This window comes from Arvicola amphibius, chromosome 7, assembly GCF_903992535.2.
Source record: "Arvicola amphibius chromosome 7, mArvAmp1.2, whole genome shotgun sequence".
Lineage (NCBI taxonomy): Eukaryota > Metazoa > Chordata > Mammalia > Rodentia > Cricetidae > Arvicola > Arvicola amphibius.
The window spans coordinates 96,668,834-96,685,935 of record NC_052053.1 but is presented as its reverse complement, the minus strand read 5'-3'; the positions used below and the strand labels follow the sequence as shown (position 1 = coordinate 96,685,935).

The window sequence follows — 17,102 nt, the reverse complement described above, 5'->3', positions numbered from 1 at the left end:
ACTTAGTCTTTACTTCTGCCTGCGGATCAAGATGTAGAGCTCTCAGCTCCTTTTCCAGCATCATGTCTGCCTGTGTGCCGCCATGATTCCCATCAGGATGATAATGGACTCAACCTCTGAAACTAAGCCAGCCCCAATTAAATGTTTTCCTTTATAAGAGTTGCCATGATCATGGTGTCTCTTCATGGCAATAAAACCCTAACTTAGACACTCTCCTTTTTTGACTCCTGGGTTAGTTTACAATCTCTTTAAAGGGAAGGTTAGTGTTGGTAGATCTTTGGAGATTCAGGTTTCTTTGATCAGAGTCTTATATCTGGTAAATGTGTAAAATGTTTGAATTGGGCTGTTGAGAGTGCAGATGGATCTCCCTGGCCGGGGTTGCAGTCACTTTGGAGAATAGGGAACTGACTTATAGCTGAAATAGGTTTCTGCCCTCTCTGTGTGACCACTCCCTGCTGCTGGTAATTTTGATGTACATGCAAATCCTGCTCTTGGTCAGGAGCTTCTGCTTTTCTAGTTTTCATGATGTCATTAACTGGATGTTTCTGTGGTCCTAGAGAGAGGAAGAGAGACAGTTGGTTATCTGTTAGTGCTATCCACCCCATCTGTTTCCTGTGTATGACAAGAATTTCTCCTCACTGCCACTTGCCCATGTGCCCAGAGGCACCTTATAGATGCAGATGCTGGCTTTCAATGTGGGGACCATTGAGGACTCACTTTCTAAAAGTGTTTGTCTTCTTCAGGCTGTCAGCTTGCATTGATGTGTCTTCTAGTCACCTTAAATCCAAAGGAGACTTTCTTGGCCTGATGGGAATGGCACACTAGAAAGCCCATGTTATCCTGTGTTAGTATTGTTGTAGTGTGACTTTATAAGAGCTCTTTGGATTTGGCCAAATTGCTTTAGTTGGGTTCCAAAGAAACTCAGGACAAGGCTCAGTACTTTTGGCTCCTTCTGCCCCCTACTAAACCTCTCAGCCCAGGACCTGGACTTTGCTTTCCTTCCTTCAGCTTCTCTTTCCTATAAAAACCTGCCATTTCAGCCATGTGGTCTCTGGCTTTTGGTCCACTTGCCTTCTCTTCTCTGTCTCTGCTCTTCCCCATTTCCTTTCCCTCTCTCTCTCCTCTCATGGCTCAGCTCAGTCTGGACCCTTCCAGAGGCCTTTAGCTGAATATCTCCCCTGCCCCAGGAGAAGTCATGTCCTCGTTTTCATTCAGCTTAACTATTTTGAGTATGTTTTCTTTAAAAAAGAGAATCACAGCTATTAGTCACCTTAACAGGGATGTTACGGGGATTCAGTGAAGTAACAAAAGGCATTCATCACTGTGCTGGCATCAGTAGAGATGAACCGTTAGGGTAAGAGACTGCTGTATAAGGGCAGGGTGTTGGGATGGAATGAGCTTAACTATCTTGGACAGTGTTTAAAATGTCACGACTCTTACCTGCATCCCCCTGTAAAGTGGAGTTGTTGAATCCATTTCCTTGGATTGTCACATTGATTACATGAGGTAGAGAGTATTATGTGTCTGACTTTATACACACTCACATAATAGCTGTCTTTATAAAGGAAATTACTTAGTTGGAAGACAGATTTAGATTCTTGAATAATTAGCATCAAGATGGAAGCTTCTGGATGCACTAGGTTTGATTTGTGCTTGTTACCATTTGTGGAGGTGTGCAAAGAGTTTGGTGGCCCCTGGTGCTCCTGCCCCTTCAACTTAGGACTAAGTAGCCAGCCATCTTTTGCTTTTCTTGTCTTTAAGATCTATTTTACTTTTATTTATGTGTAAATGTATGTGTTTGTATGTGTACACATTGAGTGCGGGTACCTGTGGAGTCCACAAAACAGCCCTGGATCTCTGGAGTTAAAGGCTGCTCTGAGCTGCCGGACATGGGGGCTGGGAGCCAAACTCCAGTGTCTGCTTGAGCGGTAGGCGCTCTTCACTACGGAGTGACCCTCCGGCTCAGGGAGACATCCTTCACATCACACAGGAGAGGCATTTGTTTTCATCTAAGTGTGGAGTGAACACTGCTGGGTGTAATTCAACAGGGGACTGTGTGCTCAGTTCGTGTCTCGCGTATGTGGGTTATTGGTCGTCTGTGTCTGTGCCTTTTACTCTGTGCACTTTGGAAAGTTCCAGCCTTCCATGTACTCCTAGTTTTAGAGGTACCGGTCCATGCAATCTCACCTGTTTTCCAGTGTGGATTCATGTGTGTGTATATGTGGAGTTTGAAACGTTCTGTAAAATGCAGTCACACTGCTTTTTACCTTTCGCTTCCTTCTCCCTGCATGTCACAGCGAGTGTCATTTCATTAGTCTAGACTTCATTGTCATAGTAAATCATAGAAGTAGTGATTGACTAAAAGCTCTAAGACTTGTGGGATGGTAGACCAGTATTCTGGCCAGCTCTAGCCAGCATGCATGCTGCCTGCGTGCATGGACTCTGGGCTGTAGTCTTGTTTCCCGTCCGTTGCCCACACTACAGATTGGCCATTCTTCCCTGCTGTGGTCCAGTGGGGACTGTCAGGCTCCTCTTTGCACTCCACGTGGCACCTCTTTCCCCCTAGTGTTCACACCATGTGCCCACACCACTCTGCAGTGACAAGATCATGTGTTGGCTTCACTTGAAGTCAGTAGGGGCACAAAAGTAATGCTTGTGTAACTTGCTTCTTAGAAGTGTGTTAGTTCCTGTTTTAAAGACTGGCACTCAGGACTTTTGTGCTCAGGACTATAACTTTCTAAACTTTGCTGTGGTGACCCGTGGGTTTTTTTTTTTTTTAAAGAGACCAAAAAGCCTTAAACAGACAAATAAAAAACTATTATTAAGAGCAAGAAAAGCCAACTTAGATTTTAACTGAGACATTTTTAAGTCTGTCTAGAAGGTATTGAAAGCAATAAAAACTATTAATTTCTTTTCAAGTTTTTTAGAGGCAGAAAGTTTTCCTAATTTTATTTTATTTTATTTTTTTAAGTTCCAGGAGAAAGCCTTTGTAGCCTCCTTGCACTGTGTTCTTGAGCGAGTGCCTCTCTCATGACTGGTAACAGCTATCCTTTCATTATGGGTTCTGTTACATTTAGTATTAAAGGCACTCCTACTTAAATTCTGCCATTTGATCCTTACAGTAATCTTGCAGTGAAGATGGGGATTTTCTGCATATTACTGAGGAATTTTATGGTGTCAGTGACTGATGCTAGGGACTGAGCAGAGCCTCCAGCTCCTTAGTCTTTGTCATGTCATTGAGGGTGCTTTCTTGTGCTGACTTGGAAATAATTTTGACTCTTAGTGTTGCCATAATCTTTCATTTATTCAGCAGAGTTTTATTGCAGACACAGAGTCTTCCGAGAGTAAATTTTATCTGATAACTGAGCTGGACTAGACCACAGGCTATGGAATGTGATAGAGATGTTCTAAGAACGGTCTGCACATTTCTCTTGCAGATGGGTCGGATTGGTCCAGGTTTTGTGCATCTGCTCTGTCTGCCTATCTACAGGAGGAATTTTCTTTACTTACTGGCAGTGAACCCAGACTTGTCTGTACCCTAAAGACCTTTCTGGAAATGAAGCACAGAGGACCACTCGCAGCAGCTAGCTGCCCAGAGTCTGATGGTGTCTCTCCTGCCCATGCTCCTTCCCATAGACCAAGACGGGTGCTTAGAGACCTAGCCTCTGTGACCTCCTCCTGTCTCCCTCTGGTCCTAATTGTGGGATTAAGATTCCTTAGCTCTTTCAACATCTTTGAAGAACACATTTTGGGATTGAACTATTTAAGCTCTGAAAAATTAGTATCACCATATAAAGAAGACCACACCACCCCAGCCAGGCATTTAGAGTGCTGGCTGTTTGTCTGGTCTTTGCTGATAAGATGGATCTATAAGTATGGGACCTCATATTCTCTTTTTCCTTTCGTCTCTGAGGGGACTGGAGTACCAGTTTTTGTCTAAGGGTTTTTTCTTGCTGGGTTGCTCCCTTACTGACCCCTCAGTTTGAGAAAATAGACCTTTCCCCTCACTACATTGTAGGTAATAAGAAATGGTGTCACCTGGCACATGATGGAGGAATGACGACTATAAATAAATGTAGAGGTCAGTGAGCGCCAGTTGTACCACTGTCACAGAGAGGGGAGAGGGACAGTTGGGTGGTGAGCCTGAGGTATTCGTTTAGAACTTAAAGTGTAGGCAGGAACTCGTGGTTTTCAGTGGTATAGAAAAATCAAGAAACACAGAAAGAAATGTGTGTGTCTGTGTGTATATGGTTCTCTTCTCTTTGAAGAAACACGGAAAGAAATGTGTGTATATGGTGCTCTTCTCTTTGAAGGCCCGGAGACAGCAGTCATCCTTTCTCAGAAAGCATACTGCACCCCCACATCTTGGCTTCTAAATGCCATTTTCTCATTAAAATGGAAGGTATTTTTGGACTATAAATACTGAAAGTTGGGGCTGGAGAGATGGCTCAGCGATTAAGAGCATTGCCTGCTCTTCCAAAGGTCCTGAGTTCAATTCCCGGCAACCACATGGTGGCTCACAACCATCTGTAATTAGGACTGGTGCCCTCTTATGGCCTGCAGACATACACACAGACAGAATATTGTATACATAATAAATAAATAAATAAATAAATAAATAAATAAATAAAATACTGAAAGTTTATTAAGAAATAAAGTACCTATGGAGTCTTATTTTTAAAGATGATGTGTTTATTTTTATTTTATGTGTACAAATGAATGTCTGTATGTTCGTATGTGCATCACATGTGTTGGGTACCTACGGAGGTCAGAAGAGAGCATTCTTTGACACTAGAATCATGGTGTGGATGTGGAAATGAATTCAACAAGTGCTCTTAACCAGCAAGCCATCTCTCCTGCCCTCTGTATGGTCCAAAGTGTCATCCCACTAAGTAAGAGTTATGAAAGAAAAGAAAGTCACTTTATTGTGTGGAATTCTGACAGATACTACCTTAGTTAAGTAGTATGAGTTAACATTGCCATAGTGTAGACACTATTTGAAATTGTGTTCCACCTGACAGAATGAAGTTAAAGGAGCGCTTGTTGTATAGTATTCCTGTAGAAAATGTGCATGACCCTAACCATAAGGGACCATCAAATACATACAGTTCAAAGAGACACCACATAAGCTGGCCAGGATTTTCTTGATTGCCATGATCACAAGGGGCAAGAAAAATGAGAATTCTTCAGATGGCAGTGTTTCTATCGAGATGAAACAGAGTACAGTGCAAGGCCCTGGATTGGGTCCATTCACTGGGGTAGACATCGTTAGGATAGGTAAAGGGAGACAGAACAGACATGGCCTCTGAAGAAGATCATGGTGTTTATATCAGCACTGTATTCTGAGTTGTGATAGTCACAAATATGAAAAAATTTATAGGAGAATGCTCTCATCAGCCTTTATAGGTATTGACTCTCTGGTCAGGCATCCAGGGAAAAAGGCTATTTCTACTATGCCTGCATCTTCTGTAGGTTTATGTGCATTTATTGAGTAAAGCAAGGCAAAGCCCTTCAGTTGTTTGAATACCTCAGAATCATTAGTTCATCACACAAGCCATTTACAGAGCTTGATAGGCTTGCCTTTGCTGGGAGCTGCCCTGCCACGCTGGTTTCCTTCCAGGTCTCTGTCTTTGGGCGTGCAGGTTTGCCAGCAATTACTGTTGTCTCACTGTGCATTCCTTTATGGTCATGGGTTTGCTTCTTCATCTGTGTCTTGCGTTTGTGGAAGTTGCTTCTTTGAATGGGAAGTGTGGTTTTATAGAAGTGACATCGTCACAGTATAGACAGAGATAATACTGTATTTTAACTTACTTTGCGTGTGCTGTTTTCTCCTGTTTGCTGATGGGCTGTTGAGTCAGTTTCTGTCTCCATCACAGAGCATTTACTTCACTCCTGAGCATATCTCAGGTTGTGAGTGTGTCTGTGGGTGTGTGCATGGGCATGCACATGCCCTCAGAGACCAGAGTCTCAGATTCTCCCAGAGCTGAACTTACAGGCAGTGAGGAGTTTTCTGATGTGAGGCTTGGAACCAAACTGCGAGCCAGTTTCCAGCCTGAGCTTACATTTTACGAGTGCTGGGCCAGTTGGTTGCCAGGCTTTCCAGAAAGGAAGTGGGGGGTAGAATCGATGTGAAGGTGTAGCAACCCATTAGAATGTGTTCAGGTTCTGAGTGGGCTGTCTTCATAGCTCTAGGATTGAACATTTTGGGAGGGAGATGATCTCAGTTTAGAAATGTGTGTGTCAGGTAGAATGTGGGAATTGGGCAGAAGGGTCATGGTCACCCATAGCCGCCTTTCCCTGAGAGTTTTACTTTAAGCTGACTGAGATTCTTTCTGCCTTTTCTCTGTTTATAGAAAACTGTTGCTAAAGACATGCAGCCACCCTGGCCACCTCTCAGCTGGTGAGACTGAAGCCTATCACAGGTCCTGTTTTCCTTAGGTAGGCTGGAGGACAAGCTTCTCTGTGGCCGCCAGACTGGCTAGTTTTCATAGTTCTCCCAATGATCAAGGAAAAGCGCTTTAGCAACCCAGAGTGCTAGTTACATTGCGCTCGGTGACGCCCACACACACAGGCTTTTTTCCAGCTATTTCCCTCCTTACTGCTTTTACAGTGTAGGTGGCCTTCTCTGGATTGCTTTTGACAGGAAATTGAACAACCTTTCTTTTTTGGAACAGAATTGCTGAGAGTGGAAAAAACAAACAACAAAAAGAAGTGTTTGTGTTTGAGATTTTATTATGAGTTTGATTTAAAGAACAATTTAAGTCCAGAAAAATGGGAGTAGTGGTCAGGGTTACATTGCAAATTGTACTGCAGTTCCTGAGTCTCCTTGTTGACTGCTGGGCCTCACCCTCTGGCCTTCCTTCTTGCTCCTCTTGCTTTGTCTCTTCTTGATCAGGAAGTAGGTTTGGACCTAGTCTGTTTTTCTGACTCTTGATGGGACTTCCCGTTGTCTTCCTTGAGCAGTGGAGCTGTGGTGGGCCTGTTCTCTTTCACAGGCTCCTTGACTCTAGGACCTTGTTGGCCCCATCCACATCATGCTGCCTTTAGGGTTCCACATCCCTCAGAGACACATGGTGAAGGCCTGGTTCACCCCTTGTCCTGAGGTGTGGGTGGGAGCTTCCACCACCTACCACAGGTTTTTCTGGGAGCCCCAGACTTTCTGTCCCTTGACTTTCTGTCTCTTGGGCTGTGAGCGCCTGGCTCCACTCACCTCTCCTGGGCCCTTGGTTGTGACAGTGCTTGAGTCTGCCTTGGGCAGTTCACTGAGGATTCTGAGTCTGTAATCAGTAGGTCTGGTTTGCTTCACCTGGAAGTCATGTCTAGTTTGAAAGGAGCAGTTCTGTTGGAATCCGTGTGTCCTACATCACATTCTCTTCAAATTGGCATGTTTGTTCGTGTACCCATGTGGTTTACCAGTGCTAGTCAGCTGCCAGGTATGCCCTGTTTATGCAGTTAGCTAGTTATAGCTCAATTCATTAAGACTATCAAAACAGAGCCTCTGTTTTGAGAGTTAATGGCTATCTTTCCTCATTCTGTGGGTGTATGCTATACTGTAGAGACCAACCTTGAGTAAACAGCATATCTGCTGTCTGGGCTGTGACTCAGAATCCTTCACTGGCTCTTTCCTTCCCAGCTTACATCTAGAACTGTACCTTCTGGCGGTGGCAGCCCAGGAAAGGCTTGCTGCAGCTCCCTCTCCAGATCTCTCCTGCCCAACACAGGGCATATGGTCCTGGGTAAATCCTGTTTTGAATATAAAATTGGAGTAAGTTTTAAAGTGTTTTTGTGCTTGGCTGAATGAAGGCTGGGATTCTCCAGTGCTGGGGGACAGGCTGGGAAGAGAAGCCCGTGTCCCCCAGGACTAGGGCCACATGAGTGAAGCGCAATGGTTATTATGACTGTTGACCAGCTTCATTCTGTCTGACTGGGAAAAGAGCTTGAAGTAGGGTTTAACCTCAGTAAATGGGAAAACAAACCAAAACAAAAACCACAATACCTTTCTTGGGAAGCTCTTATGAACATAGTTTAATTCAAAGATTTTTGGAGATTGAAACATTTATTCCAAATTCTCAGGACCATGCATGGTGGTGTACAACATGAATCCCAGCATTCAGAGGCAGAGGCAGGCAGATCTGATGAGTTTCAAGCCAGCCTGGAGATCTAGGCTAGCCTGAGCTACTAGAAGTGCTGTCTCAAAAGACAACCAAACCAAAACACTCCCTCTGTTCCAATTACTGTTATTGAACATGAATTTGTATTTTTTTTATTAGTACTACACAGACACGTAGCTTTCATAGGAAATACTTTATGATGGTGGTTGGGAGCTTATTATCTGTCTCATCAGAGAAGTAGTTTTGGAATTGTAGAGTTTGGGGCCTGGAGAGATGGCACAGTGGCCAAGAGCACTGGAAGTTGTACCAGAGGACCCAGGTTCAGTTTCTAGCATCTACAGCCCTCTGTAACCAGTTCCAGGGGATTTAGTGCCCTCTTCCGGACTCTGCAGGCATTCAAGTGATGAGAGATGTACCAGTGTACAAAACACTCACACAACATAAAATTTAAAAGCAAAAATGAATTGTAGAATTACTTTGTGTATGTATGTTAGTGTGTGTGCGTGCATGTGCATACCTGAGTGTCAACTTGGTAACATTCTTTAGGAACTCTCTACCTTGTTTTTGAGACAAGGTCTTTGTGGGATTTGGGACTTGATGATTAGCTAGCCAGTCAACTCACCCGCTTCTCTTCCGTTCCTCAGTTCTGGAAGTCCAAGCAGATGCCACCACGTCTGACTTTTATGTGGATGCTGGAACTTGGATTCTTAGTACTTGAGTGGCAAGCACTTTATTGACTGAGTTGTCCCCTCAGCTCCCAGAATTGTGGAAATTTTCAATTCTACAAGCAGGAATGTCTGTTGCTATGGAAGAGAGTTTCTCAGCCACATCTTTATTTCTCCTTTGGGCTGGGTGATGTGTGGTCTAGCACCTTCCCTGGTTTGTACCCGTTAGATGGCAGTAGTATGTCTCCTTATCTGGTTTTGACTTCAGGATGTAGAATTGCACCCTGCTGAGGATCACTGCTTCATAACAACACTGGGGGTGTGGAGGTGGAGCTGGGTTCTCAGGCAATGGGATGCTGATGGCTTGGCTAATTAGCATTTCCTTCTAGTGGACTTCTTACAGGTCCTGGTCCTGAGTTTCTCCCGGATGTTCTGAGCTGGTTGTCTGTGATGTGGCCCTGGAATATCCAGCTATCTGTCTAGTCAGGTTTAGGAGTCAGTTCTTTGTGTGGGAGTGGCTGTCGTTAGCCCAAATTTAAATATATAGAGCTTCACATAAAGGTTAAAATTAAAAGAGGCTTTAAATTAGGATTTTATTAATATTGCTCTTTTGGGTCCTTTACTTACTGTGAGGTACAGTTGCATATTTTCAAAAAATTGAAAGTAACTATTATACTAAAGCTCACAATTGTTTCTAATCTAGGTTCTGAGAGATTGCCCCAAGTTGAACTCAAAAGCAAGATTTACTACAGACTTTGAGGTGGAATGAGGTGAGTGGATGGATTTGTCACCAGGTTGTGTTGAGGGAGGGAGTGTCACTTAGGCTCTGGTTTAGAAGGCCACTATTTACAGCAGTTTTGGCTTACCTAATGTGAATTTTGTGTGTTTTCCTGCTGGCTTTTCCTGTTTTCCATCTTCTTTTTGCCGATTAGGAAAGGAGAAGCAGAGGGTGTGAAAGCCTGCAGAGTTCTGGTCCCTGACTTCTGAACCCAAGCAGCTCTCTTCATACCAGACCATTTCTACCAGACTTACTGGGGCTGGGAGTGGGGTGGGGACTGGATGGCTCTCAGTGTCCTACAGTTCAGGTTAACCCCTTCTTCTCCATAGCCCATCTAAGTAGACAAGCAATAGTGAGAAACAGAAAAAGGAGGCTTACTCAATTTGGCCACAGTAGGAAGAGGAGCAGAGAAAGGTCCAATTCCCCCCCTCCCCCCAAATCTCTTTCCGGCAGACTGCATGAGGATTAGGCTTAAGCAGATCACAGGGAGGCATGAGGGAGCCTTCCTGGGGGAGTTAGCTTATTTTGTGTGGTTCCCTGGAAAAGATAGCAATAGTTGATTTTAAGATTATCATAAATAAGTTTTCACTAGGTAAATTAAATCTTTAGTTCAATAACTCATTAGACCTGCTTCTCAGTAGAGACTCAGATTTAGCATAGACTTGCTGTACTATTTCAGCAAGCATTCCAGACCTTTAAATTAGTTGCAAAAGGAGGATGCTGTAGTGAAAAACAAAAAACAAAACCAGCCTAAACCAGAGTGAAAGAGATGTTTTCTCCAGTCCCAAAAACAACAGTAAGTAGAGCTTTTAAATTCAGATCAACCCAGTGGTTTGGGGTTATATAGGTCTCTTTGGCTTAGTTACTTTGTACTTAACCTTGATCTCAGACAGGTGCTGAGACAAAGACCTTTGAGAATGTTCTTATCTGCTGCTTTGTTAGGAGTCAGCTCTTCTGGAGTGCCTGTGGCCAGGAACAGTCAAGGACATCTGAGATCTCACCTCTGGAAACCTTTGTTCAGAGCTCATGACTTCTAAAGCCACTGGGTAATCTAAGCACTGCTTTCAAAGTGGCTTTCTATTTCTGACCTTCCTTGAATTTCTGGAGAGAAATAGGGGAATAATTATCTCTGAAAGCATCTTTAAAGCACTTGAGGACATTCTTGGTTTGCATTTATCTGGGCATTCCTAGCTGCATACTTAATAGAGGTAGAAGCTAAGGAAGTGTTGAATCTCTAAAATTTCTAGCCACCTGAAAAGGCCATTTTTTGGTTATTTTAATTTTATTATGAATTTTTTTGTTAGTAACACATCTGAGAAATTGTGTGCCTTTTGAAAATAGCATCTTTTGGAGGCCCAGGATTTTCTGGATGTTAAAGCAGGTAGCCTGCAGGAATGTTCCATGGTGGTAGCCTGCAAAACTAATACTGAGAGGGGGAAGGAAAGTGAGAGCAAGCTGCCCCCACATCTGTGGATTCTACCACCAGGGTTTCACACACCCAGTGTGAGAATCTGTGAGAGAGATGGCACCTGTTCTGAAGTATCCGGGCCTTTGCCTGACTTCATTCTCCAGATGGTACCAACTGCCTACATTGTGTATATGTTATGGTAGGCATTGTGAGCACACTAGAGATGGTTTACAACAAGGGTTATATGCAGGTGTCATGCCATTTGATTTATTATCCTTATTTTTCTGTTTATTTTTTATTTTTTGAGGCAGGCTTTCACTCAGTTATATAGCCCAGACTAGTCTTGAACTCATGACAAGCTTTCTGCCTTAGTCTCCTGAGTCCTGGCGTTACAGACACGAGCCAACACATCTGCGTTGTATTCCATCTTTTTTTTTTTTTAATTTATTTATTATACATACACTTGTCAGAAGAGGGCGCCAGATCTCATTACAGATGGTTGTGAGCCACCATGTGGTTGCTGGGAATTGAGCTCAGGACATCGAGAAGAGCAGACAGTGCTCTTAACCTCTGAGCCATCTCTCCAGCCCTGTATTCCATCTTTTTATGTAAGGTGCTTGAGCATGGAAGTTTTAGAGTCTGGGAGCCCTGGAACCAGCCTTTCCATAGGCAGTAGGGATGTCTGTGCCTGTTGCCCACCATCCTCTCTCCTTGATCAGATCATATTACTTTTTAAGGTTCATCCTTTCTTCTCCCAAGAGCTTTTCTACCATTGAAGTGTGTATCTCCTGTCTGTCCTCTCGTGTTGTGAGCACACCTCCCTAAGTAAAACTAGTTAATAATCATGGCTAGGACAGCTTTAGCAGACTTCTGTCTAGTTAGAGCTGGGAAGCCAAGGCCTTGTCCTTTGGACTGAGTTGCTTAGTTTAGTTACTGGAGCTGCAGGGCACCTGGGCTGCTTGTCTTAGCACCAGTATCTGAGGAGATGCTGGTCTGGTCTGTCTGCTCAGTCTGGGTAGAACAGTATTTCTTGACCTGTGGGTTGTGACCCTGTCACAGGGGTTGCATATCAGATATCCTGCATATCAGATGTTTACATTACGATCCATAACAGCAGCAAAATTACAGTTATGAAGTAGCAACAAAAATAATTTTATGGTTGGGGTCACCACAACTTGAGCTTGCAGCATCAGGAAGGCTGACTGAGGTAGAGCTTTCTTTTGGGGCGTGCCCCCTCACTGAGATCTTAGGTAGCAGAGGAAGGCGGATTGAACAGTTTCTGGGGCCTTCACTCTTGGCTTCCAGGTGTATCTCTCCTTCCTGAGTGTGATCTTTCCAGTGAAGGGCTATCTAAATTACTGGCGTGCCTCTAGAAAGCCTGACACAATCTATATAAACTTGTCTGTGTGCTTTTCTGGATACCTTATGAAGTACATAATATTGCTACCATTAAAATTATTTATGAGCAGTATTATTTAGAATATAAACATTGACTTGAGTGAGCATACCTTTTTCTTTCCTTTGAAAAGCATCTTTGGTGTAACTACTCAGCCAGAAGCATAGCATGTCTGCCACTCATTGACTAAATTCTGTGCTTTACATATGATTCCTTTCTCACAGGTCTCCCCAGGCTTATCTCTTGCTTTGTGGTTGTCCTTCCTTAGGTGGGCACTCAGGTTTTTGTAGGTAACTGAAGTATTGTGGAAGTGTTCCTGCTATTTCTCTTAAACTTATTTGCATTCCAGCCACCTGCTTCTAGTGAGGAGTGGTAATGGAAATTGAAAATCTCTCCCTGAAAACCCAAGTAGCAAGGATAGCATTGGTCACATTTTCCCTGGAGCACATTCCCTAGCCTTGTTCTTACTGAAGAGCACTTAGGGCAGGAGACATGCAGAGCTGCACTGGAGGGCGGAGACATGCTTTTGTGCTGAGGAAATAGCTCAGTCAGTTTGAACTCAGAACACACATTAAAAAAATAGGTGTGGTGGCACACACTTGTAATCCCAGTGTTGAGGAGGTGAAGACAGACAGGTTCTTGGGGCTCGTTGGCTGGTCAGTTTAGCTCAAAACCACAAGGTGATGGCTCCTGAGGAGAGGAATAACACTGGAAGTTGATTTCTTGCTTCCATGTGTACATGATACACACATGCACACACACACACATACGCATACATTTTTGCTGTTTTATGGGACAGGCCAACCCTTCAGGAGGTGTGAACAGAACAGGGAAGCGATTCTTGGTGGCATGTTCCTCTGTACACTTGTTGGGTTAGGTTGACAGCGGCAGGAGACCCAGTTTGAGATGATAGTGCCTTGCCAGGCCAGCAATACAGACAGTAGTGCCTGGAGCTGATTTGGTGGCTGGAAACCTCCTCCATTGCTGCAGCCTGTGGACTTCTCATCTGCCCCTTCTTACCCTCCTCTGTGCTGTGTGACTTCCTTATCATTGGCAAGTACATCTTCTTTAGGACAGATGGGAATAGATGTTTATGTCCAGCAGATTCTCACTAAACTGAGAACAGATCAGGTATACAAACAAGACTTTAAATATTTTAAATATTTTGCTCTACCTTGCAAAGGCTTGGTAATGTTCCTTCAGTAAGCTGCTTCTTTCACAGTGGCACTGAAGGCACAAGGCAGATGCAACAAGATGAACAAGACGAGGTTTTGTTACTTAAGTGCTGATGGTAACCTAAATCGTTGAAGATGTGCTACAGCAAAGGGCTGACGTAGAGACTTCTTATCTTTGGGTGTGAATGATTGGCCTTGAGTGTGGCATACCTGAGTCCAGCTCAGAATAGCCTCTTTGTGCTTGTTTATTGTTTCAAGTCCTTTGGTGTCTCCCGCCCCAATACCAATTCTGGAAAAAGAAGATGGCATGTACAGCTTTGCCAAACACTTTTCAGCCTGTAAGGCCCTTCCCGTCTACTAATGATGCTGTTGCCTTTCTCTCTTTGTTAGGCCCAGCTCATTTTCACTCATTTATGTTCTTACCTCTATGCTCTGTAGAACATAAGAGCAGAGCTTCCCACGTCCAGTAGACACTTGGCTCTTCAGCTTTTACTGCTCATAGGAGTACCCGATTACAGGAATTTGAATTAAGTTGTTTTTGGAACGCTGTCTGCTTAAAAATATTTGTCACCTTTTTTTGGGCAGAGATTGGTATGAAGATGATTATATTGTAGTTCGCCCCCCCCCCCCCCCCCCCCCCGCCCATCAGTGTTTTCATTGTATCGCTCAGGCTGGCCTTTAACTCATGATCTTGTTTTCTTAGTCTTGACTTACCTTTTTTGGTTATCTAGTAAATTTGAAATTTGCATGCTGGGCTTGGTGGCTCCTGTCTAATTGCAGCACCCAGGAAACTGGTTAAGATTCCTACAAGTGATGGGATACCGAGTGAATCCCTGTAGTATTTCTGTGTTAGCTTCTCTTAAAGTTACTAGTAGGGTGGTTTTGTGTATTTGTATTTTTTTCTTTTTTGGCCTGGAAAAAAGAATATTTGTGTAGGGATTGCCAGATTGATAATGAATTACATCAGCGAGGGCTTCATGGCTGTTGTATTATTTCTTGCATTTTCAAAACTGTTCGAAGAACCTTATGTAGTGATCCCTTATCAGATACAATTTGCACGCGTTTTTCTCCCATTCTGTGGGTTACCTCTCTGTTGGTACTGTTGGTCATGTACAAAAGTGGGTTTTTATGATCCCTCTTACTATCTGTACAGCGGTATGTTGTCAGAGGTTATTGCCAAATCCCATGCTATAAAGCATTGACTTTTTCTTATCTTCAGGGAGTTTTTTAGTTTGGGGTGTTGCATATGAGTCTTTGACATATATTAAATTAAGTTTTCTTATGTGGAGTTCCCCTTTCATTGTTTTGCAAGCAGATAACCACTTTTCCCCAGCAGCACATACTGAACAAGACTATCATAGAACATCTCAGTAACCTTGGTGAGTTATTTGGCCATATCTCTGAGGGTTTGTTTCTAGGTTTTGTGTTCTGTTCTGTTGGCTTTTATGTCTGTCTGTATACTACTATAACTACACTATTTTGATTGCTGTAATTTTTTTCTTTCTTTCTTTTTCCCCCTTCAAGACAGGGTTTCTCTGTGTAGCTTTGGAGCCTGTTCTGGCACTCACTCAGTAGTTCAGCCTGGCCTTGAACTCACAGGATCCGCCTTCTTCTGCCTCCCAAGTGCTGGGATTAAAGGCCTGTGTCACCACTGCCTGGCTTGATTGCTGTAACTTTCTAATATAGTTATATAGTTTGATACTAGCAGACATGGTTCCTCCATCACATTTTTTAATTCAGATTTTTTTTAAATCACTTTGGCTATTTGGGATTTTAGGATAAAAACTTTTTTTTTGTAGAAAATACCATGGAATTTAGATAAAGATTGTGTTATATTTATAAATTGCTTTAGGTAATCTTAACAGTGTCACATCTTCTAATTTGTAGACATGGACACGGGGAGTGTTTCTCTTTGCTTACATCATTTTTTCCCCAGCTTTTGTCACAGTTTTACTTCTTTGGTTAAGCCTGTCCCTAAGTACTTTTTCTTTGACCTCAGTGTGAGTAGAATTATATTGGCAATGTTCTTTTCAGGATGCTCACTGTCCTGTGTAGTGATTGTGCACCCTGCCAATTATCTGAGTTCATGTATTGGTTCTGTTTTATTTTTGTGACCTCCTGGACTTGACATGTAAATATCTGCAGATGCAGGAGGTTTTAGTTTTTCTTCCCGACTCGAATGTTCGTTTCTTTTTCTTGCCTGAGTGCTGCGGTTAGACCTTCTGATACTGTATTCAGTAGAAGTGGGAAAGTGGCCATCCTCACCTTGTTCCTGGTTTTTGAGGAAATGCTTTGTCACCACTGACGCTCACTGTGGGTTTTCACGACTTTATTACATTGGGTGGTTTCCTTCTATTGCTAGTTTGTTCCTTTTTTGTTGTTGTTGTAAGGGAGTATTGGGCTTTGTCAGTTGCTTTTTCCCTCTGCATCACTTGAGCTAATCATAGGGGTGTGTCTTATTGCTTCTTGTTGATGTGGTGTATTGCAGACTGATTTGCATGTAGCAAATACTGCATATTCCAGGAATAATTTCACGTGGTCTCCTGTGTATAATTCTCTTAGTATACTGCTCAATTCAATGTACGAGTGTTTTGCTGAGGATTCTTGTTATCCTCAGCATTAGAGCTCTGGCCTAGAGTTTTCTTACAGTGTTTTTGCTTGGAGCTGGTGTCAAGAGGCTGTGACCCTTTTAGGGTGTGTTCAGAAGTGATCCCTTCTCTTTAGACATTTGGATGCTTGAGGATTGACATTCTTGGTATTCTTTTAAATGTTTACTAGGAAATCTATTAAGTTAAAGCTTTTCTTTGTCAAGAGATTTTCCGTGATTAGTTTCCCCTCTTCACTAGTTACAGGATTGTTAAATTTTTGTTTTTTTCATATAATTTCTGTTCATTTTTGTGTTCTTAGAAAATTTGTCTGCTTAATGTAAGTTATTCTACTTGCCAGCTCTCTTACAGTCCTTGTTAGTTCTGTGGAATCAGTGATAAAACGTCCCTACTCTTGTTTCTGATTTTAGTAATTGTTTATCTTCCTCTTTTTGAATTACTACATCCGCCTAAACATTGGTGAGTTTCATTGAGGGTTTTTTTCCTTCCCAAAGAATAAACTTTTGGTTTTCCTGCTTTTTCTTAGATTTTTCCTTCATTCTGTTCTATTTATTTCTGATTCCATCTTTGTTCTTTCTCTTACTAGCATCTGTTTAGTTTCTTGTCTTTCTGGTTCTGTAATTTACAGTTGATTCAGTGATTTGGAATTTCCTTTAAGTGGAAGCGTTGATTGCTGTGTGTTTCCCCTGAGCCCTGTCTTTGCTGTAATACCGTATGTTTCAGAACATTATATTTTATTCTCTTGCTTCAGTTGTCTGTTTACTAATGTATTGTTCAGTCCCTATGATTTTGTGGTTTTCCTGGTTTTATTTCTGTAACTGACTTCTAACTTCTTTGTGTTGTGGCTGGGGAAGTTACTTAGCGTTTACAGTTTTGTGACCTTGTTCACAGTCTGGCTGTCGTTTATCCTGGGCAGTGTTGGAGAAGCGTGTTTGTGCTTTGCTTGCTAGTGTTCTATTTACA

General features: G+C 42.8%; 1 protein-coding gene across 5 annotated transcripts in view; it reads left to right on the top strand.

The window, feature by feature from the left end:
* Nucleotides 1-17,102, top strand: part of Sipa1l1 (signal induced proliferation associated 1 like 1) — a 280,919-nt gene that overhangs the window by 49,323 nt on the left and 214,494 nt on the right. For 4 of the 5 annotated variants that reach the window (XM_038335804.1, XM_038335803.1, XM_038335798.1 and 1 more), the window contains exon 3: nt 9,480-9,546. The exons of the other annotated variant lie outside the window; for it this stretch is intronic. The gene's annotated coding sequence lies outside the window, so the exon portion shown is untranslated. The remainder of the gene's footprint in view (nt 1-9,479; nt 9,547-17,102) is intronic. 5 annotated transcript variants of the gene reach the window in all.